Source organism: Rhipicephalus microplus, chromosome 4 (assembly GCF_043290135.1).
Source record: "Rhipicephalus microplus isolate Deutch F79 chromosome 4, USDA_Rmic, whole genome shotgun sequence".
Taxonomy (NCBI): domain Eukaryota; kingdom Metazoa; phylum Arthropoda; class Arachnida; order Ixodida; family Ixodidae; genus Rhipicephalus; species Rhipicephalus microplus.
The window spans coordinates 160,837,441-160,863,787 of NC_134703.1; the positions used below are offsets into that span (position 1 = coordinate 160,837,441).

General features: G+C 44.5%; 1 long non-coding RNA gene across 1 annotated transcript; it reads right to left on the bottom strand.

Moving 5' to 3' along the window:
* Nucleotides 1–17,462: 17,462 nt before the first annotated feature.
* LOC142814660 (uncharacterized) lies at nucleotides 17,463–23,815 on the bottom strand. Its single transcript, XR_012895014.1, has 3 exons — nucleotides 23,632–23,815; nucleotides 20,678–20,933; nucleotides 17,463–18,106 (listed from the first exon to the last, which is right to left on the bottom strand). It is a non-coding gene; the product is annotated as an uncharacterized LOC142814660 (long non-coding RNA).
* Between the last annotated feature and the right edge of the window lie 2,532 nt (nucleotides 23,816–26,347).

The window sequence follows — 26,347 nt, forward strand, 5'->3', positions numbered from 1 at the left end:
GACGCTATGAACGTTGTATGTTGCCATGTTCTTACATAGTGCGCGTATCAGGATTATCTTGTTTCACCAGTCATATATTTTGTCATACATTGACGTCAGGTAACATCAAATTTGGTATAGGCGAAGCTAGCAAAACGGCTGTCAGTTCATCACGAGCGTTGCATGTAGCCATGCTGTTACATGACACGCATTTCATGATTATCATGTTTGACCAGTCACATACCTTCGTTATCCATTCACGTACCAAAACACCAAGTTTGGTATATGTAACGCTAGCGAAACGACCGTGAGCGCATCTTGAGCGTGGCATGTCGTCATGTTGTTGCATAACACGCATGTTATGATTTTCGTGCTAGGGTTTGTCGCTTGTGTTCGCCATGGAACCATGTCATACCATACGAGCTTTGCAACATGCCATGTGAATGAAACTACCACAAGAGCTGCAGGAGCATTAAATTTGAATCATGACATTTATGACATACATTTCATGAGTTTTATGTTATGACTAGTCAGATATGTTCTTCATTCAGTCATGTTAAGTCATAATGGGTTTGGTATCGATACCATTATCGGAGCGGCGAGGAAAGCTAAAAGTCGTAGACGGAAAGATAGATAGATAGATAGATAGATAGATAGATAGATAGATAGATAGATAGATAGATACCCTCAAAGTCACCGAAGTTCGATAAGAAATGCTTCGCATTTAAAAGCCTCGTATGATGACGTTTATTCGAGCAGAGAAGTCGCAACGAGGTCGCGAAGGAAAGTGGGCGTACGGCAAGTCTGGCAAAGGTGGCACAAACTCTCGCGCAAGCAGAGCACGGGCTTTTTGTGGTCTTGTGAAGGCGCATACTCGTTGGTGCGTATGCTCCACTACAATACCCCCGGGGTGGAGGGTAGTCATCCTGGCGACTCAGGGAGTAGGCACACTGAGGGGGTCGTAGTAGGGCTTGAGACGGTCGACATGTACGGTCTCGCGTCCTCGACGGCGCAAATCTGGTGATTGTGTTAATGGCTCGATGATGTAATTCACCGGGGAGGTCGCGTCAATGACACGGTACGGACCATGGTACCAGGCCAGAAGTTTAGAAGACAGGCCAAGAACGTGCGGGGGCACCCAAAGCCACACAAGGGAGCGAGCACGAAACGCAGGAGCTATGTGGTGAGCGTCGTCATGTCGAGTCTTTTGTAGACCTTGAGCCTCACTTGTCAGAGACCGAGCCAACTGACCGCAGTCTTCTGCGTATCTGGCGACTTCCGAAAGCGGGGAGCTCTCAGATGCATCAGGGCGGTACGGGAGTATAGTGTCGAGTAGGTAGGAAGTTTCGTGGCCGTAAAAATAGAAAGAACGGGGAAAAACCGGTAGTCGCTTGCGTCGCGGCGTCATAAGCGAAAGTAACAAAGGGCAATACAGCGTCCCAGTTAGTGGGGTCGGAGGAAGTGTACATCCTCACCATGTCGCCAAGTGTGCGATTGAACCGCTCAGTAAGACCATTTGTCTGTGAATGGTATGCGGTAGATTTCCGGTGGATAATGTTGCATTACGCGAGGATAGCTTGAATCACCTCCGACAGGAATACTCGACCCCTATCACTGAGTAATTCCCGCGGAGCACCATGGCGTAGAATGAAGCTGCGGAGAATGAAGAGTGCCACTTCGTGGGCGGTCGCTGCCGGTAGAGCTGCAGTCTCAGCGTAGCGTGTCAGATGATCAACTCCGACAATAATCCACCTGTTTCCAGAGCTACTATATGAGAGGGGGCCATAGAGGTCTATACCGACGCAGTCGAATGGGTGAGCCGGGCATGGGAGCGGCTGTAACATGCCAGTAAGGTGCCTCGGAGGTGTCTTGTTCTGTTGGCAAGTGGTGCAATACTGAACGTATTTCTGCACAAAGCGATACATTCCTCGCCAGTAATATCGTTGGCGCAGCCTTTCGTAGGTTTTTAGGACACCTGCGTGAGCACTTTGGGGATCTGCATGGAAATTCATGCAGATGTCAGAGCGCATATGAGTTGGGACGGCAAGGAGCCACTTCCGACCACCAGGCATGTAGTTACAGCGGTACAGAATGTTGTCTCGTAAGGAAAAGTAGGCTGCTTGCCGGCGTAGCGCTCTCGTGGAACGGACAGCAGACGGATCGGTAAGGTAGTCGACTAACAAGGCAAGGTATGGGTCTTTACGCTGCTCCGAAAGCATGTCAGTGGTGTCGAGTGGTGACAAGGTGGTAAAAGGGGATGACAGAGAAGCCACATCTGGTGTGAATGGCGATCGGGAAAGTGCGTCGGCGTCCGCATGCTTGCGACCGGAACGATATACGTCACGGATGTCGTATTCCTGAAATCGAAGTGCCCAACGCCCCAGACGTCCGGACGGATATTTCAAGGTGGACAGCCAACATAGAGCGTGGTGGTCTGTGACCCCGTCGAAAGGACGGCCGTAAAGGTACGGGCGAAACTTCGTAAGCGCCAAGATTATGGCCAAACACTCCTTCTCTGTCACGGAGTAATTCAATTCAGCCTTCTTAAGAGCGCGACTTGCATAAGCGACTACGTATTCGGCTTGGGTGCCTTTCCGTTGTGCCGAAACTGCGCCAAGACGAACGCCACTTGCATCAGTGTGAATTTCTGTGGCAGCAGTGGGGTCGTAGTGGCGAAGAATAGGTGGCGAGGTCAGCAGGCGGCGCAGCTGGTGAAATGCGTCGTCACATGCAGGTGACCATGCAGATATACCTTTGCTGTTGGAAAGCGGACTAGTCAGAGGTGCGATGATGGACGCGAAGTTGCGCACGAAACGGCGAAAGTAAGAGCAAAGACCAACGAAAGTTCTTAGGGCTTTCAGTGATGTGGGCATTGGGAAGTCAGCGACAGCTCGAAGCTTATCGGGATCCGGAAGAACAACATCTCTTGTGATGACGTGTCTCAAAATGGTTAGTTTTCGGGCTGCGAAGCGGCACTTCTTGGTATTAAGTTGTAGGCCTGCAGAAGCTAGACACGTCAGAATCTCGTGGAGACGACGAAGATGTGTCGGGAAATAAGCTGAAAAGACTACGATGTCACCTAGGTAACACAAGCAAGTTTTCTACTTGTGGGTCCGCAACATGGTATCTATCATGCGCTCAAACGTCGCAGGCGCGTTGCAGAGCCCAAATGGCATGACTTTGAACTCGTATAGGCCGTCCGGCGTTACAAAGGCTGTTTTAGGGCGATCACATTCAGCCAATAGCACCTGCCAATACCGGAACGCAGATCCAAAGATGTGAAGTACTCGGCGCCTTGTAAACAGTCAAGAGCATCGTCTATTCGTGGTAGCGGGTAGACATCTTTCTTTGTAATCTTGTTTAGGCGGTGATAGTCCTTGCAAAATCGAATGGTGCCATCTTTTTTCTTTACCAGAACCATGGGTGACGACCAAGCGCTTTGAGAAGGCTGTATGACTCCACGTTTAAGCATGTCATCTACTTGCTCCGTTATGACGCGGCGCTCTTCGGCAGAAACGCGGTAAGGACGCTGTCGCAGAGGCGAATGTGAGCCGGTGTCAATAGTATGAGTGACAGTCGTGGTGCGGCCCAAAGGAGGTTTCTTAAAGTCGAAAGAAGAGCGAAACTTGTCAAGGAGAGCAGTAAGTTGGCTGCGATGCGAGGGTGGAAGGTCTGCGTCAATAGCATTGTCGAAGGCTGGCGAGCTTGATGGCTCAGACGCCTGAGTGATTGCGGCAATGTGACATGGGGATTCGTCGGGAAGAATAATATCATCGATAAGGTCGGCAGGTTGTACATATCCTAAGGTTTCACCACGGAGTAAGGCAATGGGGTAGTTGCAGTGGTTGGTAACCAGCATTACGGTTAAACCAGACGCAATTGTAGGAAAGGCAAATGGGAGCACAATGCCCTTGCGTTCAGCAAAAACAGGGGATGGCGTAAACACCACCGTGGCGTCAGGTTGCGCCACACATGAAAGGCTAATAGGGACTGAAGCTTCCGGAGGCAAGGTGATGTCGTCGTCAGCGATGAGTTTGCAGAGCAGTGGTGAATGGTCGGGTGATGGAAATTCACAATTTGGCACTAGGGACACTTCCGCAAGGCAACAATCGATGATAGCTTCATGACCTGATAAGAAATCCCAACCCAGGATGAGGTCATGAGAGCAAGATGGTAGTACAAAAAATTGGACGATGTACAAAACGTCTTGGATGACGACGCGCGCCGTACACACAGCCCAGGGATGAAGGCGTTGCGCGCTAGCCGTGGACAGCACGATGCCACAGAGAGATGTGGTCACTTTCTTCAGTTTGCGACAAAATTTTGCGTTCATCACAGAAACGGCCTCTCAGTATCAATTAACGCTTGTGTGACGACTTCCTCAACATTGACATCAACAACATTTCGCGGCGAAAATGGAAGCCTTGATAATTGCACAGAAGTTGCAGTTCTTGCCTCTGGAACTGCACTGATTAGATTCCCTCCTCAGGAGGTGGTCTACGACGCATAGGAGACGGCGATCGGCGACGAGGAGATAAGAAACGAGAAGTTGATGAGCGACGATCCGAGTCAGAGTGCTTCTGTTCGTATGCAGACGTGTTGGCCTGCTGCGACGCATATGTAGGAGTTCCAAAGGAGGCGTACGCAGGTGTGAGACGGCGGCGGCAATAGCGTGCAATGTGGCCAGCGATGCCACACGCGAAGCAGATAGGATGGTTGTCATGGATGCGCCACTCATTAGATGGACGGAAAGGCGAGGTGAGGGCCTGTAAACCGGATGCGCTGCCGAAGGAGGTGGAGCCGATAAGGATACTGGATGCGGTGGGGGCCGCGCAACCACAGCTGCGTAGCTGAGAGGTGAAGATGGTACAGGTGGTGCGTAGCTGACAGCTGAGAGATTGGATGCTACTGAAGTGCATGCGTAAGGGGCCTGCACTGTAGGTAGGACATCGCAAATTTCAGTGCGTATGGCCTGCTGCAGTGTCGAAGACAGACTTGCGGTGGGCGCGTCACAATGCGGCAGCAGGGAGAGCTGTGGGGCGACTTCCTCCCAGATGAAGTCTTTGATCTGGTTGGAAGACTTTCTTGGCGAACGTTGGCATTTGCGAGTGCGACAGTCGAGATCGAATCCGGTGGTGAGACACTCTGTCGGGCGATGGAACGCTGACGGCGTAATTCATCGAAGCTCTGGCAGAGGCTTACGGGGATTGCCACCGAGGTCGGGCTTTTTGCTAGCAACATCTGGAATGCGCCATCCTCAATGCCCTTGAGAATCTGCCGAATTTTCTCTTCTTCGGGCATAGATGGGTTAACACGCCTGCAGAGGTCGAGCACATCCTAAATGTAGCTCGTAAACGTTTCGCCAGGCTGCTGGGCTCTGTGGCGCACACGCTGGTCAGCGCGGAGCTTGCGGACCTCTAGTCGGCCGAACGCTTCAGTCACGAGGGTCTTAAAGGAGGACCAGTCGGCGATGGCGGTTTCGCAGTTGGTAAACCAAAGCATAACTACCTCTGCCAAGTAAAAGATAACGTAGGCGAGCTTAGAGTCGTCGTCCCACTTGTTGCTGGCGCTTACGCGTTCGTACAAGGAGAGCCAGTCTTCGACGTCTTGCTCACCACTTCCGCTGAGGATTGGTGGGTCCCGCTGGCGAGTAGTGCCGGGGCAGGTAGACGGGAAAGCCGATAGTGCTGGCTGGGCTGCGACGGGCTGGTTGGCGACTGCCTCAGTCATGTTTCGCGGTAGTCTTTCAGGCAACTTGCGAGAGCGGAGCTCCAGGTCAGCTTGGGGATCTCAGCAGCCTCCACCAAATGTGATGACGTTTATTCGAGCAGAGAAGTCGCAACAAGGTCGCGACGAAAAGTGGGCGTACGGCAAGTCTGGCAAAGGTGGCACAAACTCTCGCGCAAGCAGATCACGGGCTTTTCGTTGTCTTCCGAAGACGCATACGCGTTGGTGCGTATGCTCCACTACACTCGTATTAAAAACAATGGAATGCATGACATGCATGGCAGGACTTACATGTCTCACTCACGGTGCGCTCGCAGTTTCTTCATCAGCTTGACATGTACGAAAATTGGTCTAGCGTGATGTACCTGCATGAAAACAAAAACATGAAAATCATGGCATGCACGTCTTGTACAACATGACTAACAGACCGTGGTCATGCTGCTAAATCTGTCTAGTGTTTCCACTCGACGTGCGGTCGAGCGTTGCGGGCGGTGGTGAGGGTGAAGTGAGAAAGTAGTGTTTTGCGAGCGGGCGGATGAGCCGGCAGCTGCTGCAGGTGAGGAAGAGAGTGACGTCAACGCGCATATGCGACCTCACCTACTTAGCTCCACTCCAGCACTCCAGCAACTCTTCAATAACTACTGAAAAATTCTTTGTGGTGTGTGGGCAAAGGCAAAATAACTGGGAAAAAAAGGAGCGCTAAAGTCATACACTGAAAACGGGTTTGAGCCTTTTAGTGAATTTTGGGCTCGTAGAAAAAAAGAAAAAAGCCATCAACTTACAATCTTTCTAGCGACCAGCTCAATTTAAAATTTATAATTGACAAATACCATGGTCGTATTTCCTTTAGATTTGCGTAATCAGACTTCGCTAGCTGCGTATTGCTGATAATGGCTCTTTTCGTGAAATAAACAACCAATTTGTGATGAAGAAGGCTTGTTCGTGGTTTATCTAGCTGCGCAGAGGTGGGGACACTGTATTGAAATATCTTTTCTAAAATAAGGCAATGAAAAAGCTTGTTTTTTGCCTCCTCCCTTTCCCCAAACGCAACATTTGAAGCAAATGTGGCACCGCAACGCAACAGGTCAATCTGGTGCCGACATTGAGATTTTTACAATCTGCGATGCAGTATGTGTTTCATATCTAAGTTGTGCCGTCGGTTCTTGCGATAGGCGCGCATGGTTTGCGAAAGAAAATGTGACACGACAGCAGCGTTCGAAATAACTGTTTTGCCGCTATTTATTATGAAGACATAAAGAACAACACATATAATACACAAACAATACACTTGAACGCTATTACGCACAACACAGCAAGAGAACTCGCAACCACATGCACTAAAAGCAAACACCATTACACCACACACCAATTACTAGCCCGATTGGTTTGCCGACAAGCCCCACCGCGATGGTCTAATGGCAAAGGTACTCGGCTACTGACCCGCAATTTGCGAGATTGAATCCTGGCTGCAGCGGCTGCATTTTTAATGGAAGCGAAAATGCTGTAGGCCCGTGTGCTCAGAATTGGGTGCATGTTAAAGAACCCTAGGTGCTGGAAATTCCTCGAGCCCTCCACTAGGGTGTCTCTCATAAACATATGGTGATTTTTGGATGTTAAACCCCATATACCAATCAATGGTTTTCCCGTGGCATAAGCGTAAATCATCTGCTAACCCGTCGACAACACTTCGAACGTGTTCTCGTATATCATTAGTCTGTGTTCACTCTTCTGTAAGGCCAGTACATATATTGCGATCATCATGCAGGCCAATGTAAACACCTTGGGCTCCGAATGATTCGATTCATCGTGTTGTGTCGCGTGAAAAATGGTCAACGTGGGCACTCTTGAGTGCTTCTCCTCGTGTCTTTAATGTATTGCTCGCCCAAATTTCTGAATAACAGTGCTTCAAATCTATTTTCAAATGGCCGTAGTCGATCCAGGGGCGTATGATGGGGAGGAATTTTCTTTGTTTTTGCCTCGACCTGCCAGCGTGTCATAGCAGTGACATGTTTTGAGCTGTTTGAACAACTCTTGTCTTTCCGTTCTAGGTGTCGAGAACGAAGACGAGGACGATACACTGAGAGAAATATCTTATACATTCTAAGACTCGGACACCGATGACTGTCAGGGGCCTCTAAGAGCGAGTGTGCCTGTGCTTACCGTTCTCGTCTAGCGTCGGTGCGCTAACCACCACCGCTCCCGCAGCGCACAAAAATAATGGTTGCACATGCAGATCTCCGTGAGCGTGCGCAAGAATTGTGTTCAGCGGGATGGGCAGGGCAGGGGGCGGAGAGCTGACGTTTTGTCGCAGCACCAACCTTATTAGGTGAATGCACGGGGACCTCCCTTCTACTTAAACGATTAGGCAGAAATGTCAGTGTAAGCATATGTATATTTCCTTTATTAGGCACATAACCCACACCCAATACAAATCGCTAGGAACATTGAAAGTACAGCCCAAGCAATATACTTATTTCGCAGCACTAAACTGACATGAACATTGTGTAGAAAATCTCATCAAAACGCGCACGGACATGTGCACTTCGCAATTTCATGTGTAAGCACAACCCAAGGATTTAGAACGTACCAGAAAGTTAGCGTTAGCGTACAAATTAATGAAACTAAATTAGTCTAATCAGGCTAGCACAACCTTTAAAAAATATGCAACCATGCAGGTAGGCATGGTATGGTTTTTTTCAATGAATTTGTGTAAACTATGGCATCAAAACTTGTGTGGAATGAACAAAAGTTCAGTTTTCTGCGTGAAAGTTCCAAAGAGACTGGTTGAGTTTGCTTTAGATCCACTTAACACAGTTTCTGAAAGTGTTCAGCCATGCCAACAAACAACAATGCATTCATATATGGCTTCACTTGGTTACTCACACATATCTGAAAATAGCGTAAATTTGTAGAGCTATATAGGCTTAGGAACTTTTCGGCATTATCACACAACTGCATTACACCAATACTTCCATTGTACATAATTTTTGCAGATAAAATATACAATACTTCTATGCTAGCCAATGCCATCTGCAGCCAAAAAAGTTCTTAATCTTGAATTCCAAATTTCGTGGCCTATACTTAATTAACAAGTTAAAAATAAATCGCAGTATCTTTGCTGCAAAGTGAAATTTATTTAGGGAATCAGGGGCATATATTTTAAAACTTCGTATAGATAGTGACTGGCTGGTGGCTGGGCACATTGAATAATAGAGATTTGTATGCTATGAGGATCAACGTAATTTGACCACAAATATATACAGTCTGTGGAATAGTCAGGACTTGAGTACTTAGTTAAAAAAGTCCGCAACCAAATGCACATTGAAATATAAATGAAGGGCACAGGGCTCCGCAGTACCAGAATCTGCTGTTTACCACATGTATGGTTACTATAGCCAAGTTCATACTCAAAATGTGACTGCATGATATTTTGTCTAGTTTTTTGTACTATGAGTGCGTATCTTTCTGTGGTTGGCATCGCACTTTCCTTCCTAGCAGTGCACCGTACTCTGTGTTTCATTCCCATTTCACTTGAATATGGGCCTCTTTTTCGTACTTTATTTAACTCTTATTACACATCAACTCACTCAACTGTTGATTTTACGGTTAAATATATTGAATATAAACGCTTCCACTTAGCATTATTTTTGACAATGCGAAATTTTTGAATTGACATGCTCTTGAACAGGTTAAATGCTGTACCATGAATAACACTGTGCGAGTATAATATAACACAGTGTGAGTATTTGCCTAATTGATCTAAGATGGACGAAATGTTCGAGTTAATGTACAGAGAGGTACAGGGGAGTGTCTGCAATAAACTCTCTTGTACAGAAACTGGTGGGTGAGCAACACCTGCTGTTTTGCCATAAATGTTTTTCTGAAAATGATACAAAAATTGCATTCAGGTTATCCTATCCACGCAATTGAATATCTTACAACAGACTCATATTAGACCCTGCCCACTTTATAACAAAACATGATACAAGGGCAAAGCTGAGATGCTGTTAAATAGTTCTTTGTAAACTTTTTACCTAAATTAGACATGGTGAGAAATACACGACGGTGAAGAAATGCGAAACAACTTCAGAAGTGAGCTCTTGTCCTGTGTGCCACCAATACGACAGTTTTGGTCTAGTTGAAGTTAGCCTTGAATTGTAAAGGGGTGCAATCGATACAAACACTCAATGTGTAAATAAACAAACCTTCGATAAAAAAAGAAGCTTGAGGCCTGTGTTTTTAAATTCATGTGCACATGATGGAGCTTCAGGTGCTGAAAATTTCTGGAGGCCTGCACTAGAGTGTCTGTGATAACAATGTTATGGTTTTTGGATGTTAAGCAGCAACAACAATTTCCCCTTTGTATATAAACACGTGGATCACTATCTTATTGATCAAACCCAACTGCTCCGTTAAGGACTCTGAATGAGTCCTAAACAAAATTGCAAAAATAAACAGCCCATTGGTAGTGATGACAAAATGAGAGCTGGAAATATTACCAGCATCTTTCCTAGCCAGGAATTGTGTAAACAGTCAGAATACTGTGCAAAGATCAAAAGAACTATGACCACATCATGGAAAACAAATGTCTAGAAGGAAGGAACAACGCGACTCAATAACAATGCTCAGCAGAGTCACCAGAATGACAGCAATGCGATAAATTAGCCTTGTATAAGTGACGTCTCTTAATGCTATAATAATTTGCATGTAACCATTGATTTAAGCGCTGATATTTGAGTAATCATGTGACAATACCATAAATTACATGCGCTTCATCAAAACACAGTGTCACTAAACACATGTCTGTCGCATTATATGGATAATATTATGTCTCTTTAACATAATTTATCTTTCTAGCTAAAGCTTTCGCTATATTTGTGCTTTTGTGTGAGAACACACTAATTCTTTCTGCACAGCAGATTACATGCCCGCCAGCACTGAAGGCATTGCAGAGAGACGTGTGACAGCTTGGGCTAGTTCGTATGGCATGACGACAGTTATAGCGCGAGAGCAAAACGACAACACAGAGACTTTAGTGTCTTTCTTGTCTCTGTGTTGTCGTTTTGTTCTCGCGCTATAACTATCGTCATTGCAGAGAGCTCCGGATATAACTAAAAGGAAAACTTGTGAGGGGAGGTGAAATCTGTTGGTCTCGATCGTGATGAATGACGTGAGATTGCGAGTTTCCCTCCTTACTCCCACCTTTTATCCGCGTTCTTTCTCAAGGAAGTAAAAATTGAAGAAGGAGAATAAATTTACACCTATTTTTTTATTCGCTAAGGGTGTATGTGTCCGCATAAAGGTAGTATTACGCCCTCAGAAGGCCCAATTCAGCTAGCTTGTGTTTACAGTGTATGGTGTCGTATATGCATACGATATTTTTATAGCTTCCTGGAAGACAATTTTTAAAATCACTGCTGACGTTCTTCAAGGGAGGTGTGTGTGTGTGCGCGTGTGTGTGCGTGTGTGTGTGTGTGTGTGTGTGCGTGCGTGCGTGTGTGTGCGTATGTGTGTGCGTGCGTGAGTGTGTGTGTGCGTGTGTGTGTGCGCACGTGTGTGCGTGTGTGTTTGCGTGTGCGTGTGTGTGTGTGTGTGTGTGTGTGCGTGCGCGTGTGTGTGCGTGTTGTGTGTGTGTGCGCACTCGTGGGGTATACGTGTTTGTGTGGAGGTTGGTTGTCTGCGTGTTTTAATTAGCACGCAGACACTGTACCCATTATTTTATTCAGTCTAAGCACGTCTACTGCAATCATCTACATAACAACGAGCATTACGCTCGCCGCTCGATGCATTGTTGCTGTGTTTCGTGCCTTGTGTTTCGGGCGAAACTGGGAATTGTTTTTTATCCCCTTTACGTCTTATCGTATTTCATTCTGCACGACGCAGCAAAACATGAGCGTGTCGAGTTAGTATTCTTGTCGTATGTTCCTTTCTTTCTCTACGTTTTTTCGCTATCTCAAGAGCAAGCTAGTCAGTCAGGTTGACGTGTTGATATGATATTGTTACTGAAGACATTTGTCAGTAGTAGCGTCAACGAAAAAAAGTTGGGAATGTCGCAGTACAATACACTTCTATCACTTCCAGTTGTTGGGCATGCGTGTGTGTGTACTGGTACTTAAAATACTTTCGCAACGTAAGTCTCGCGATTTCGAGAAGTGATATTGATATTTTTTTTCAAGCAGACTTGACGCATCTTTGTTTTGGAGCGCGTCAGAGAGATGCACTCGAAAAAGGCATTTGCCCCGTGGCAACCGTAACAAGCTTACGCTCACTTTGGCAGTTTTCCAATTTACTTTTCAACGAAGCGCTTATAGGGATGGCTCAAAAAGGTGCGCTAAAACCGAAGTCAGAAATTTTGGTTTTGTTATGCCCGCATTTGAACGAGCGAAGTTTTCAGAAGGGCACTTCACAATACCGGCGTTCCTGTACTCGAAGTACTCAGAATTGTCAAATATTTTGTCCCTGAAGCCTTTATTGAAATATATATATGCTTTGGTGAAAAGAACTGCAGAATAACATACGCCATGGAGGTTTACTACATTTACCTACAAACACACCCTAATGACAGGACGTGGTTGCAGAGTATAATGAAGTCAACCAAATAAATCTCCTAAAATGAGTAAAAGAAAAACGGAAGTCATGCACCAACGATGGAAAATGACGTGACTAAGGATAAAAGCTTCTGTAGGCGAGCTCTTAGGGAGACTAGGCTTGATGCAAACTCCAGTGTCATCAAGACATCTTCTTTTCTATTTTGTAGTGCAATACAGAGAGGAAGAGGAGAAGATAGGAATCTGTGTGAAGGACCATTGCAAAAGAAAACAAAAAAGAAAGAGTAAGTGAGAAGTATGGGAGTGATATGTCGTGTGGTGACCATGCAGCGGTTTCAAAGCTCAGCCACCAAAGTTGGAAAACGGACGCCTGGCTTTCCGTGTGATACGCTCAGGTTAATACCCCGCACCTCCTCCTCACTTCTCTTTTCTCCACCACTCTCTTACATCGCTTTCCTTTTGAATTCTCCCCGTCTTTTCTCGTCTGTGCTTGTCCCTGCCTGCCAATCGTGCTGCTTGAATGAGGTTCTGAAATAATTTCTCATATCACGCGGGGCCTCGCTGCAATCAAATCACGTGTTGTTCTTTCATGTACACGCACCGGGTTTCGTTTGGGAGGTTCCGGCCTCAGTGTGGAAGCGTCAGTCAGAGGGACGACGTTTTGCCAAACAGTGGTAAAGAGAGAGTGCAGGGAGAAAAAGAAACGTGCCACGAGGTAGAAGCCCTAAGTGCAACAGTTAGAACTGGACACAAAAGGATAAAGGGTATAGCTGCAAGGAATAGAAAAGACGAATAGTTGTTCCCGTTTTGTTTTTTTTTTCACAGATAAGATGGAACGAAGAGAGATGCAACGGGAAGCAGTTTGAACTGGGGTGTTTTCGTTTCTTACGACCTCCTCGCGGTTGGCCTCCTTAGTGTTACGACTTTGTATTTGTCGCCTTTCTCTTTTTCGAGGCGGAAGTAAGCAGGTTCAAATCTTGTAGGAGACAAAGATAAAACAAACATAAAAAGACCTCGCAAGAGAGCCGATAGAGTGGCATAAAATTTTGGAACAGGACATGAGCCACATGTGTATATCAGAGGCGAAACAACGAGAAGGAACAGGTGGTTAAAGCAAAGGTGTGGAACAAAATAGAGAAGAATAAAGTGAGAAAAAATTGGCTGATCCCACGTAGAGTGGGAATCGATGATATGCGAAGCACGAATGATGAAGGTTGATATGTCACTTTATAAGCAGCACAATGTTACGAGGCGGACGTAAATTATTCCGTATACATCACTTCCATTTCATGATTATCATGTTTGGACGTGTCTTTTACTTTTGTCATATATTCACGTTACATTACACCAATTTTTCTTTACGTAGAGCTTGTTAAACGACCGCAAACACGCTGTTAGCGTAGACCGTAATGATGTTTTGCATGAAACGCATATCAATATAAACATGTTTGGTCATGTTATTTACCTTCGCAGTCTACTTACGTCACGTGATGATTCAATATTGCAGTAGCTAGTCAAACGGCCGCGGGCATGCTTTTACCGTAAATGTAGTGATGTTCTACATGACGCGCATATCATGATTAAAATGTTTAGACATGTATTTTGCCGTCCTCGTCTTTTAAGGCCACGTGATGCCTAATTTGATATGTTCAGAGGTAGTGAAACAGCCACGAGAACGTTATGAGCCTAGCATGTACTGATGTTTTATACGACATGCATATCACGAAAAACATGTTTGGACTTGGCATTTACCTTCGACGTCTATTCACGTCAAATGATACCAAGTTTGGTACATATGAAGCCAGCGAAACGGCCGCGAGCACACCATGAGCGTAGATTGTAGTCATGTTTGACATGACACAGATATCAAGATTTGCATGTTTAGACGTGTCACTCACCTTCGTCGTCCATTCATGTCACGTAATACCGAATTCGGTATAGGTGAAGCTAGCGAAATGGCCGCGAGCACATTATGAGCATGGTATGTTGTCATGTCCTCACATGACACGCATATAATAATTATCATGTTTGGACGTGTCATTTACCTTCGTCGTCCATTCGTATCCAATAGACTGACAGCATAGAGAAACATACTTACGTAAAGAGCGGACACTCCCGTAGGACCCTGGGGCCCCGCTACTGCACTGCTTTCAGCGACATAAGTGCTTGTTCATACCCGATAATGTCTTCAGCATAAATATAATACCATTTTTTTTCTTTCAGACGCTGGCATTAGAGCCCGTACCCTCGTGCGCCGAGAGAGAGTGTCTTTACCACAATACTACTCAGCCATGCTTCCGCGAAGGGATTGCATGTTCAGAACTTCTAAACCACATGTATGTGCCTCAATGTTCAAAACAAATGCAGAAAGACAACACTTTACTGTCATACTTCCGCGTTTTATGTTGTTATGCATTGAATATCCTCCGGGGGACATGATGAAGAGAGGATTTAAAAAATTGCACAAGGTAATAAAATTTCTTCTTTGTAAAATACTGATGCCAAAGTTGGGCAATAATTGTCCGCCCAGAAAAGGTATTACTTTTCTTAGAAAGGGAGTAAAAGCGAGGAGGGGTGCGCCATCTATCGGGTGGTGAGACCCTTTCTTGCCGGGCCGCGAAAAGGCTCTAGTGACCACTCTTACCCCCTTATTCACAAACGCTCCTCGACTCGACTTTCACCCTTTACTTGACAGAGTTGAGCACTGCGCCACTACTCGGCAGAAAGTGACGCTTGGCTACTCAAGAGTCGCGGCAGATTATCGCTGATATGCAGTGACTTTCTCTGCCTAGATATGACGCTCCCATTGGCCTTCTGGAGTGACGATGAAACGCTGAGTGGAGGGACGTTCTAGAATACGGGGGTTGGTATAGTATATTTTTATGCTGACACCCCCAAGTGTGTTTGTGTTTTGTTTTGACCAGTTTTTTACCACGTGGCAAACGTGGTGCGATGGGGTGTAGTGTTAGAGTACCTGCCTCGTAATACGTAGGTGGCTAGTATGAACCACGCTATTTCGCTTTTAGAGACCGGGCATTTCGAACCGCACCAGCGGATATCTCAAACGGCCGGGCCCGTCCTCAGCGCCCACCAATTTCGCTCAAGGTTCAGCGTTCTAACTTGTGCAATTGTCAAATAAAAAGCAACTATCGCACGTATCTGAGGCACCTTAACAACAAGTATATAGTCTGTATGTGCGTCTTTTACTAGAAAAGGCATACATATGTTATTATGAAGACCGTACCGTTTATCACACGGTGCTGACCCTGCAACTCTTCCACAAAAAAGGAAGTGTTTCAAATGCTTTGCTAAGACGACCCCGTTGTGGCACCTACCCGTCGCGTTGTGTTCTACACCTTAGCACCCCTGAGGCGGGCACGCACGCCCGTCTCAGAGCTGCGTGTTTCGTTTTCCAAGATAACTGCCAGATAGCGCTCATGTTTCACGTGTGACATGACTTGGTGCGCTCGTTCACCTCCGCTGCGCGTTCGAGGCACTCAAACGCAGCGCCTCCAGACTACCTTTCACTGTTTTCTTGCACAGAACATCAAACAAACGTCTTGTTCAATCTCTCCAGGCACAAGACTATCGTCTTTCGACGACAATTGCAGATTGACATGCAGATACGGGGCCATTTTTTTAAATGCGAAGCATTTTTTAGCGAACTTCGGCGACTAAGAACGTATACCTATCTATCTAGCCGCCTACGATATTAAGCTCTCCTAGCTGTTTTGATAATGGTATCAATACGAAACTTAGTATGGCATAACATGACTTTATGAAGAACGTATTTGTGTAGTCATAAAGTGAAAATGATGAATTGTAGGTCATGAATATCACGATTTACGTTTCATGGTCCTGTAGTGCTTGCAGTAGTTTCGTTCACATGGCATGCACACTAAACCAATTTTGACCCTTAAGGGTGTAGATGAGCTTGTCGCCAGACGAACACCCTTTGCTCCCTATTGGGTGTTCAAAAAAGGGTGCTGAGAAAGGGTGCAGAGCTCAGCACCCTTAAGGAAAGGGTGCAGAGCAAAAATTTTGAAGGGTGTAATGAGTGCACCCTTTAAAAAAGGTGCTGTGATGTCATAACACCCTTTCAAATGGGTGCTGGAAGGGTGCTCCACATCGACGTACCAGTGGGCCAAATCTAGGGTTGACGCTGGAGATGGCTAAAAACGCAGATTGCTGTATACTCTGTAGACCATGCTGAGTGACAGCCCACATACAGTTTATTAGTACTTGAACACATGTACGAAGTCGTCCATTCCACCCTGAACACGTGCACCATGCACGCGGCCGGCCCTCCACAGAGTGCCTTCCGCAGGCGCTTATGAAACTAGCACTGAAACACAGTGACAGCTCTAGGTGGGGCTTTTGCATCATCGTCTTTTAAAACACAGTGTCTCTGCAGTGAAGCTACTGGTAAGTTGGCTCCAGTGTTTTGCTTTCTCTATGTGTAGGCAAATAGAGAATCCGGCACTGTTATCGAGAAGTGCTGCAATTGTGCCTTACCCTGTCCAGGTGCTGTTCATGTTTTCGTTTTTGGCTGCTCTGGATAGAACAAGCTGCACTTCTAAAGAACAGTGTCAAATTTTAGATAAGCTGGTACTGTTGCAAGAGCAAAGTTAGCTTCACCACAAAGGAAGTGTGATTAGGCAAAACCAAGTTCTCCAGCAGTCAACAAAGTGGACGCCCACTTACAGCTGTCTGTACGTTTGTGTACTAGTTACCAAAGTGCCCTCGAGAAGCGCTCGGCAGAGTGCCGGATGCATGGTGCAATGTTAAAGGTGGAAGTAGACAATATGTAAATATATACCTTAAAGCAAGCTATATTGAATAAATATGTGTGTTTTAATAATCATGAAATTGATCCCAGAGTGCGTATATGGCCTGTGCTACGCATTTTTGGTCCAGAATGAATGTAATCTATTCAAGGCCCCTTGCTGCACACATGCATGCACAATTTATGGTTGCTTGGTCATCATACAAACATGCATGCCTGCAAATTAAAAATTCACAAGTTTCGAATACTGGTGATTATTTCAAATGCCATATACTCACTTTGAAAGACACACAAATAATATGCACTAAATACAGAACCTTACCACGTTACCAAATTATGTGTAGCAGACGTGAGCTTTTATGCATGTGAGAATGCAAGATATTAGGCCCCAACAAAAATTTATGACAAATAAATTAACATGATGCCAATAGTCACTATTTTATTGTACATAGCATACAACCGAAAAAGATTTACAATAGTAAACATGAGCTATGACCTTCTGCATCGATTGTAATGGTGAGATCTTTGTGAGTGAGGATCAATCTTCTGTTTTTTCAAATCTTTTTTCTTACGAGTAGACATCTTTTTTGTGACAAGACTTCTTTTTTAACTTTTAGCATTCTGACTTCCCTCCTTGCATAGTATGTAACAAATAAATTATTTAGAACAACAAAATATAAGTTACAGGCACCAGCAGTCCAAAGGCGCTTATTGAGGGTGTTGCCGGTGCCCACAAAATTGAAAAAGAAAATAGATAGGAGAGTAAGTGTGTGGTAAAACATGTGGGCTTATATAACATGCTTTGGTCATCATGCTAAAAGCCTTGACTACAAACTTGCTCAAGGCCTATTTACAGCTCTCCTTTTATATATGTGTGTGTGTTTCTAAACTTGTGTGTTACAAAATCACAAATATTGGCAAAGTAATGCAAGTGGTGTTGGATTAATATAATGTGATCATTCAAACACTTGCACAATCCATCTTCAGCTGCCCAGGCGACTTTGGTTCCTTTTACAAAAGTGTGGTCAGGGTGCTCCTTCTCTACAGCACATCCGCACCCGGAAGCCTAAAATAAAGACAGAAGTAATCACTAAGAGTTTCACAAGACAGACTGTCCAAGATACAATATGTGTTGTCATGCTGGAGTGTTCTTAGTTCGATGTGAGTAGAAGTCAGCATCAAAATTCGCTTTGTTTTCAACGGAAAACATGCTTGTTGGAGGTTCCCCAGGCAAAAAACTGTGTAAACAACTTGACAGTACCTATGGGCCTACAGAGGGTAGCACGTACAACAGATTTCACATAAAAAACAAACAGCATAGTAGAAAGGAAATTTATACACAAGAAACATCTGAGCAATGATTCAGCATGATGCACACGTGAAACATGAGTTAGGTTTGAGTAAAAAAGCTATTCATCAAGTGATTGCGCACATCCGATTTGCACAAATCGAAGAAGGCACTGAAGTTAATTAGGGTTTTTAAAGAATTGTAAAGTGCCAATAAGCAATATTCTAGTCTAGCTCTACAATAGTGTGTCATGTATGTAGTACTAGTATTTGCCTGTTAGGTATGCTGTAGTCATGAACATATTCAGTTTTCCTAATACCTAAAACTTATTATGTTGCAGTCCAGCTGTTCATGTTCAATAAATAATTGTTTATGATAGCATTTAGGTTACAAAATTGATGCTAAAAATTTGGCAGACCCCACATACTTTGGTAATCGATGTTATGCGAAACATGCATAACATGTATTTTAATTTTTTTATTGAGCGATCTTATGAAGTGGAGCTCAATATAAGTACAAAGTCTCGCACACACATACGTTAAACAGCGGCATATGTTTCATTCGTTATGGGGAGATGTCACACCTTTGACAACATTAGCAGTTATTTGCTGTTTCGTAACGATGCCAACAGAAACATGGGTATTAGCCACACTAGAAGTGGTAGGCTGGTATGAAGCACTGGTGTTTGCGCTGGCACTCGCCCCGATGGTAGCCCTCAACACTGCTACACAAATACTTCACAGGATGGTGCCCGACTACAATTGACTTTGACTCGACCTCACGGCTGCATCATAGGAGTGCACATGTAATAGTTATAAAATTTGATAGCCAGTACTGCAACGGCAGTTGATGTTACACAAACATTTGAGACTATTTGGAAAGTATAACCGAGGCCGGGCATGGCTCTGTGGTAGAATACTTAATTACCAAGCAGAATACTAGGTTTGGATTCCTGCTAGGACACTTGACTTTATTCTTTGCATTCATTTGGTCAATGCTGCCTATGTCAGCTTTTTAACATGATAGCGTTGAAGAGCTCGTGTCGCAGAAAACCCGCCGCCGGCGTCTGCCCCGTTGGTTGTGAGCGAAAAATCCACTGTGCATCTGTGACCGAAAAATCAAGTTACCTAGTTTCCAGAAACTCAAAATTCCTACTTATGACCTAATGTAGGCGCGCTAATTGCTGCAAAACAAAACCCCCAAGTTGACTACTAGACACTCAACACAGGGCTTAACACATGGAAGTCTATTGACATCGGCCAAAAATTAACGTTAGATGTACAGCGCTATTACATTTCCCCATTTCATGAACTACACAATCCTATGATTATTGTACCCTGGTATTTTTGGTGGGCTATATCGCACAAAAAATACAAGGATTATGTCAAAAGAATGGCATCAAATTTTACCGGCATGTCATCGAAATAGAGACACAGGCTACTAGTCTTATTTATAATGCTAAGAGCATTTAAGGTAAAGGCATTGAAGATAGCTGGTGGCCTTTTTCACTATCTAGGTATCAATTTTTCACTATCTAGGTATCAAAATTCTGCCATGTCAGTCATAGTTTACTGACATTGCAAGCTCAAGAAAAGTGTGGCTCTGAAGGCATCAACACAGCATTTTGCCAGATCTTTTAAAAAGGCAGTCTTTAAAATTGCTAATGTTTCCAATTTTTTTTGCTATAAATTTCGTGCTTTGCATTCAAATGCACCTCCATCCAACTTGTTTTTTTGCATTCGTGCTCTCACTAACTGCTTACCTTGTCTTGTCAAGTGTTCGTTGACATAAATAGGACTACTTGATCTAAAAGGAAAGGCCACTGTAGACAGACGTAAGTTTTTTGCCTTATCCAGAACATTTCATTTGTAACATCGTTCATAATGCACTATTATTTTTTTTCAAACTAGGCTTGTTTGTTCCTACTCTGTCTGCAGTGTCAATATCATCACGAGTAATGGTTTTTTCATCATCGCCCAAAAATTTCGGACAGCATCAAAAGAAAACCCTCATCTGGGACGCCTTTGATGTCGGATAGTTCAACCTTGAATACAGGGTAAATTTTTCAATTTTCATCTGAAGTTGCTTATTTTCACCTGGAAGTTTTTTGTGCCTGTTTCAAGGTGCGACAGGCTTTTCATGCAAAGCCTTTATTTCTAAAGAGAGCGCGTTGACACTGTCACCACCTTCATTCCCCACTTCTTGAAGGACCAAAGTTCAGTATGAATTTTGTGCTTGAAATTCTCTGTTTACCATGACAAACAATTCACAGGAAACATTGGTACTCTTGCTTGGCAGGAGTGCATGCAGTAATACTAACACAACTAAAGCAGGAAATAAGTGTCTCACCTGTGCAAAAATTATTTTGGCAAGCACTGTGAAGACCACACACGCTGCTGCCAAACTGAGGAGAATATGAAGAGCACTTCATATAAGTAGGCAGCGTCCAGTAGCTTGGTGAGGCACAGCGCATAAGCAGGTTGAACAGAGCTGATGCTTGAAACAATGGTTCAGAGTTCGCTGGTGCTTGGGCTTCTTGACCTTGTCAGGAAATTTCCTTGAGCAGCCTCACTCAAATGAAATGACAGACCGTGCCGAAGAATTTCTGCACCAGTGCAAAAAAATTATTTTAGTGAGGTTTGTCTAGACTGCATGCGCTGCTTGCCGAATTGCAGTGAATGGCTAGAAACGCATGGCCAACATATATTTAGTGGCACGCAACTGAGAAATACAAAAAGGGCATGCTGCAGTATAAATACAACGAAAAACATGCTGCTGCAGAGCTTTTCATGTCGATGTCATACATGTGAATTTTCATTCACCTTTATAGCTCACTCATGCACGAAGATGAAGTTAGAACTTTTAGATGAAGACCCCTTTAAGCTGTATTGACTGCACGTAATTAAGAGATAAGCATGCGTGAGTAATGCTGTTGCCTGCAATCGATAAATTCTTCTCTTGAAGCTGGCCAAATATATGCACGAGTGCATCCATAGAGGCACATTTGCATTTCTGTAGTTATGATACCCATGTGATGTGTTTCTTAAGTAAATGCCATGCAATATGCACCATATGAATATTTTATTCCGTAAAATTGCTATACCACTACATATACATGTACATATGCGCATATGCATCCACTGCAGATAAAGCATAAAATTAAAGCAATACTGACACATGAATTTTTTACTAAGGTAGTGGAGGGCTCCAGAAATTTCAACCACCTGGGGTTCTTTAACGTGCACACAAATCCGAGAACACAGGCCTACAGCATTTTCACCTTTATCGAAAAAGCAGCCAGCAAGGCCGGAATATCATCCTGCGACGTTCGGGTTAGAAACCGAGTACCTTAGCGACCAGACCACTCCGACAGGACTTCAATCTCCCTGTTCCCCCGTGTAGGATAATAGACCGTCTTTGCTGGTCTGGCTAACCTCCCTGCCTTTCCTCCTCTACCATTTATTCTCATGAGTTCAACGAATAAAGCTTCCTTCAAACGGCTAACATTCGGACGTTTATAATTTGCCTGAAATTGAGCTCACTAAATGAATATTGTGTGCTGCTTCATAGTGATCATTGATCTAAATTGTTCTGGTTGGCTAAAAAGGCACTACTCCTCACTTCTAATCAAACAGCACAAGCTGTCTAATGACCATAGGGGAGGAAAAGTGGAAACGCTAAGACAAAACATCAATCTTGAACCCCATGCCATCACAATGAAGCAGGCAATCTTCTGCAATATTGACCGGCAACCAGGATCTCAGACACTGTAGATAGCTACATAACGTAATGGTTTCCCAACATGACGTAAAGGCAGCAGAATCACATATTGCCTAACCTGCTTCATTATGATAACAATGAGACAATAACGTTATTGGCCTCTGTATGCTAATAACAATTTACCTTGCATATCATGTGACATTAACATTCAATATGACGTCATGAATCTTGCATCCTACTATGTGGTCTAAGTACCAACAAGGCGGTTTTAGTGACGTTGGTGCAAGGCAGTAAACAACAATCACTTGGTGAACATTATTTTTGATATTATTCAATTGGTCTGACGCGTACATCTTCAAAAAACGGCAGTTTAGATTTGTTCATTCTTAGATAAATACAATGTCTAAGTTTGCATGTCAGCAGCAACATATGCACGCATACTGTGGTGTATAATCTTATTGTGTTTTGAGCAATAAATTAGGCATTCATACACTGCACATATCACAGGTCACTTGTAAATCTGCAGCGAGGTCATAAAGAATTTATGATATCAGATAAAGCATTACACTTGTATTCGAAAGTGTCATCGGAAGTTTTGGTATAACTTAGTTTTAGAATGTTTGTAGACATATAGGTATTCGGCAAAGTTTTAACTCTAAAGCGGGCTGCAGGGCCCACAATCCTTTTACAAACCAGAAGAATGCAATGATATGTGAGCAAGGGGGAACAAGCAGTACCACCAAAATTGCACTCGAACGAGTGAACTACTGCTCAACCTAGCGCTTGCACAGCTAAGGTACGTATATTCGGCCACTCATAGAGAAAATGTATTGACCCAGGCGTATTTGCACGCTTTGAGAACCGCACCTACAGCACGCTGTGTCAAGTTTACGCACACTTAATTAACCTGAATATCATGGTAATTTAATGTTATACGTGCCCGGTGGATGCAAACACATTTGGTCACAAGGGAAAACACATCTACCTTATAGTAGTCACACACATTTAATGATCATGTTGAAAAGAGGACGAGTAACATATAAAACTTTCTTCATATACTTCTTTGGCACAGAAAACGAACAAGGCCGCGTAAATACCAACGCGGACACCACGTTATTCTTCTCCATTCTTCTAAATTAAATACGGAAAGATCTAATTCAACGCGATTAACCGGAATACTCCAACGCACGCGACACACAGACGACGCTTACGGCTTCCATGCGCCGTCCCCGAACGGCGTCCGACGGCATTGCAAAAATAAGCGTGAAGAGCATCGCCCGCCGACTTACAGCATCACAGCGCACATTGCTTTAACCTCCTTCCTCACAGAAAAAATTCATCCGCGCGTAACGTCCCTGAGCTTAGACTTGAGCCTAATGTAATCAGACACGCCAGCAGGCTCGCTACGTTAATAAAAACTCACTTATCGTCTACCAGCTAGAAAAACCTTAGTTCACAACGTTATTATACTATAGCGCTTTCGGTTTTAACCGCGGGAGGAGCATAACAGCCTGGATCGGGCACGCCGCGGCCTGGCCGGAGAAGCAAAAAACAAAGCGTCGACAGCAGAAACATCCACCTACCTTTTTAGTTTGGCGAGCGCTCGACGGTACAAAGCAGCCGGTCCTCTCTTGAGTATAGTGCATCTTCGTAACAAGCAGCACCGACAGAACACGAAAGACAGCGCAAGCACACTTTGAACAACTTAAAAAATCGACTTTAAACGCTCGGCACACGGCCGTTGCGGCCTCCAGGAAGATACCGCCATTTTTGTCCTGCTGACGCCACCGATCCGCATTTGCGCACATAACTTTTTATATGATGAGTGAATAGATTATTTCTGCTTAAATTTTAAGTAAAAAATAGTGAAGGTAGAAGATACGCTAGTGCGTATTGCATAGAATATTTTTTTACCTTTGAAAATGACAAAATCACATTACGCGTAATTGCGCGAAATTTGAAATGTGAAACAGCGCGCGAAATTTGAAACGTTTACTTGCTTGTGTATTTCTTATACCGATACCTTGTTAACATCTGTACATTGGTTGAGTGCTTAAGCTGGCTGTTAAAAACAGTGTCAAAGCGGTTGTATATTAGTACAAAGTACAGGCAGCAAGCAAAATTTGTCACATCAAAATAAGCGTATTAGTTGGCAAACAATATTTTAGCTGTCTTTAGTGAATTTTCTTTAGGAAAATGTTTTAGTCAAGGCTCATTTTAACTTGCTTTGAAGAATATTTCTATGAACAAAATCAAGAAAACGTTTCTTTAATGTTATATTATTAGAACGTCAAAGTCCATAGCCCGCCATAAAAATTGGTAACATGTGTCAACTGATACATTGTAAGGTTGACAAATATTTGTACAACACAAAAACTGTTTTATCTACCACGGTCTTGTTGGTTTGTATTTCTTTGCATCAACAAATGTATGATTTATATATACTGTCATGGACGAAGCTTTGTTTTCAGTGTTAGGCGCAAACGAGGCTATGTGTAAGTCACAATCCTGTTGTAGCTCTACAAGCTGCGTACTCCGCCATTGGCTAAGGAGCTTGTAGCGCATGGCTTGGTCAACGCCGGCCGTGAGGCGACGAGAAAGAGGCAGCAAGAATGCAAGAACCAGTGCAGAACTTACGTTCAGCCGGGCACTACCGCTATTCAGATATCAGTTACTGCGGTGGGGCTATTAATGAGACCATGGTGTCTAACCACTAGACATCTAAAAGCTGTTGGTTATGCTCTATGACCACGTTACTCACAAAGCTTTGTCGGCGACTGTGCACCCTAATGGGTGCTCATCAGCACCCATTAGTTGTTGCACCCTTTTTGCACCCTAGTTTCCACCCTTTTGATGTGTTCACCCTTTAGGTTCCACTTGTAGGGTGCTGAGACGCGAATAGGGTGCTCAAAGGGTGTGCTTAGGGTGTCGACACCCTTTTTGCACCCTTAAGGGTCAGAATCGGTTTACTGTGTGTTGCGAAACAGGTATGGTATGACATGATTGCATGCCGAACACAAGTGACCGACCTTAACATGAATGTCATGACATGCGTACCATGTAACAATATGACTACATGCCAAGCTCATGATGCGCTGGCGGCCGTTTCGCTATCTTCAGTTATACCGAATTTGGTTTTACGGAACGTGAATGAATGACGAAGGTGTGATACTGGCACAAACATGCTAAACATAATATGCGCATCATGTAACAACATGACTACATGCTACGCTCATAATTCGCTTGCGGCCGTTTCACTAGCTTCACATCTACAAAACTCAGTATTACGTCACGCGAACGGATGATATAGGTAAACGACACATCCAAACATGATAATCACGACATGTATGTCATGTAATTGCATGACTACATACCACACTGATAATGCGCTCGCGGCCGTTTTGCTAGCTTCGCATATGCCAAATTTTGTATTACGTGACGCCGATGGATCACGGAGGTAAGAGACTGGTGCAAACATGATAATCATGAGATATGTGTCATGTGAGAGCATGACTACGTGCCACAGTCAAGGTTCTAATACGTTCCGACGTGACGCGGTGCACATGCTCGCCGGCGTTCATTTCGTCGCGTCATGCCGGCGTTGCCACGCCAGGCGCCGGTCCTGCCATATGCTCGCCACCGCACGCCACGCTGCGTTGCTCTGACGCATGCGCATTTCTGCGCGTATGCGTTCTCTCCGTCACGAAAAGGGGGAAAGGAGGAGACGCAGTGTTGTCTGGGTAACTCATCGGCGCGAAATGCAGCATGTCACATTTCACGCCGGTTGCCGTCGGGACGCGCTAACGGATGCGGGTCGCACCGGTCGCACCGGGCGTCAGACTATAGCGTGCTCGCGTTTTCCTAACGTAGCGTCGCTGTGCCCAGCGTGCGCGCGCGTCAACGCTCCATCGGAGTATATTGGGCCCTTCATGAAGTGCTCGCGGCCATTTTTCTAGCTCCACATATACCAATTTTGGTGTCACTTGACGTCGATAAATGATTAAATTTATTACTGGTGCGAATATGATAATCCGGACACGCGTGTCGTGTAAGAACATGACGACATACCACGCTCGTAGCGTGCTCCTGGCCGTTTCGCTAGCTCCACGTGTACTAAATTTGCTATCACGTGACGTGAATAGATGACGAAGATAAACGACACATCCAAACATGATATTCATGACACCAAAGTCATCTACTGCATCATTTAGCTTCATCTCTTAATTTTGTGCCGATTTTAAAGTGACATGTCAACACTTCTCCTTCGTACTTCGCATATCATCGATTTCCACTGTACGT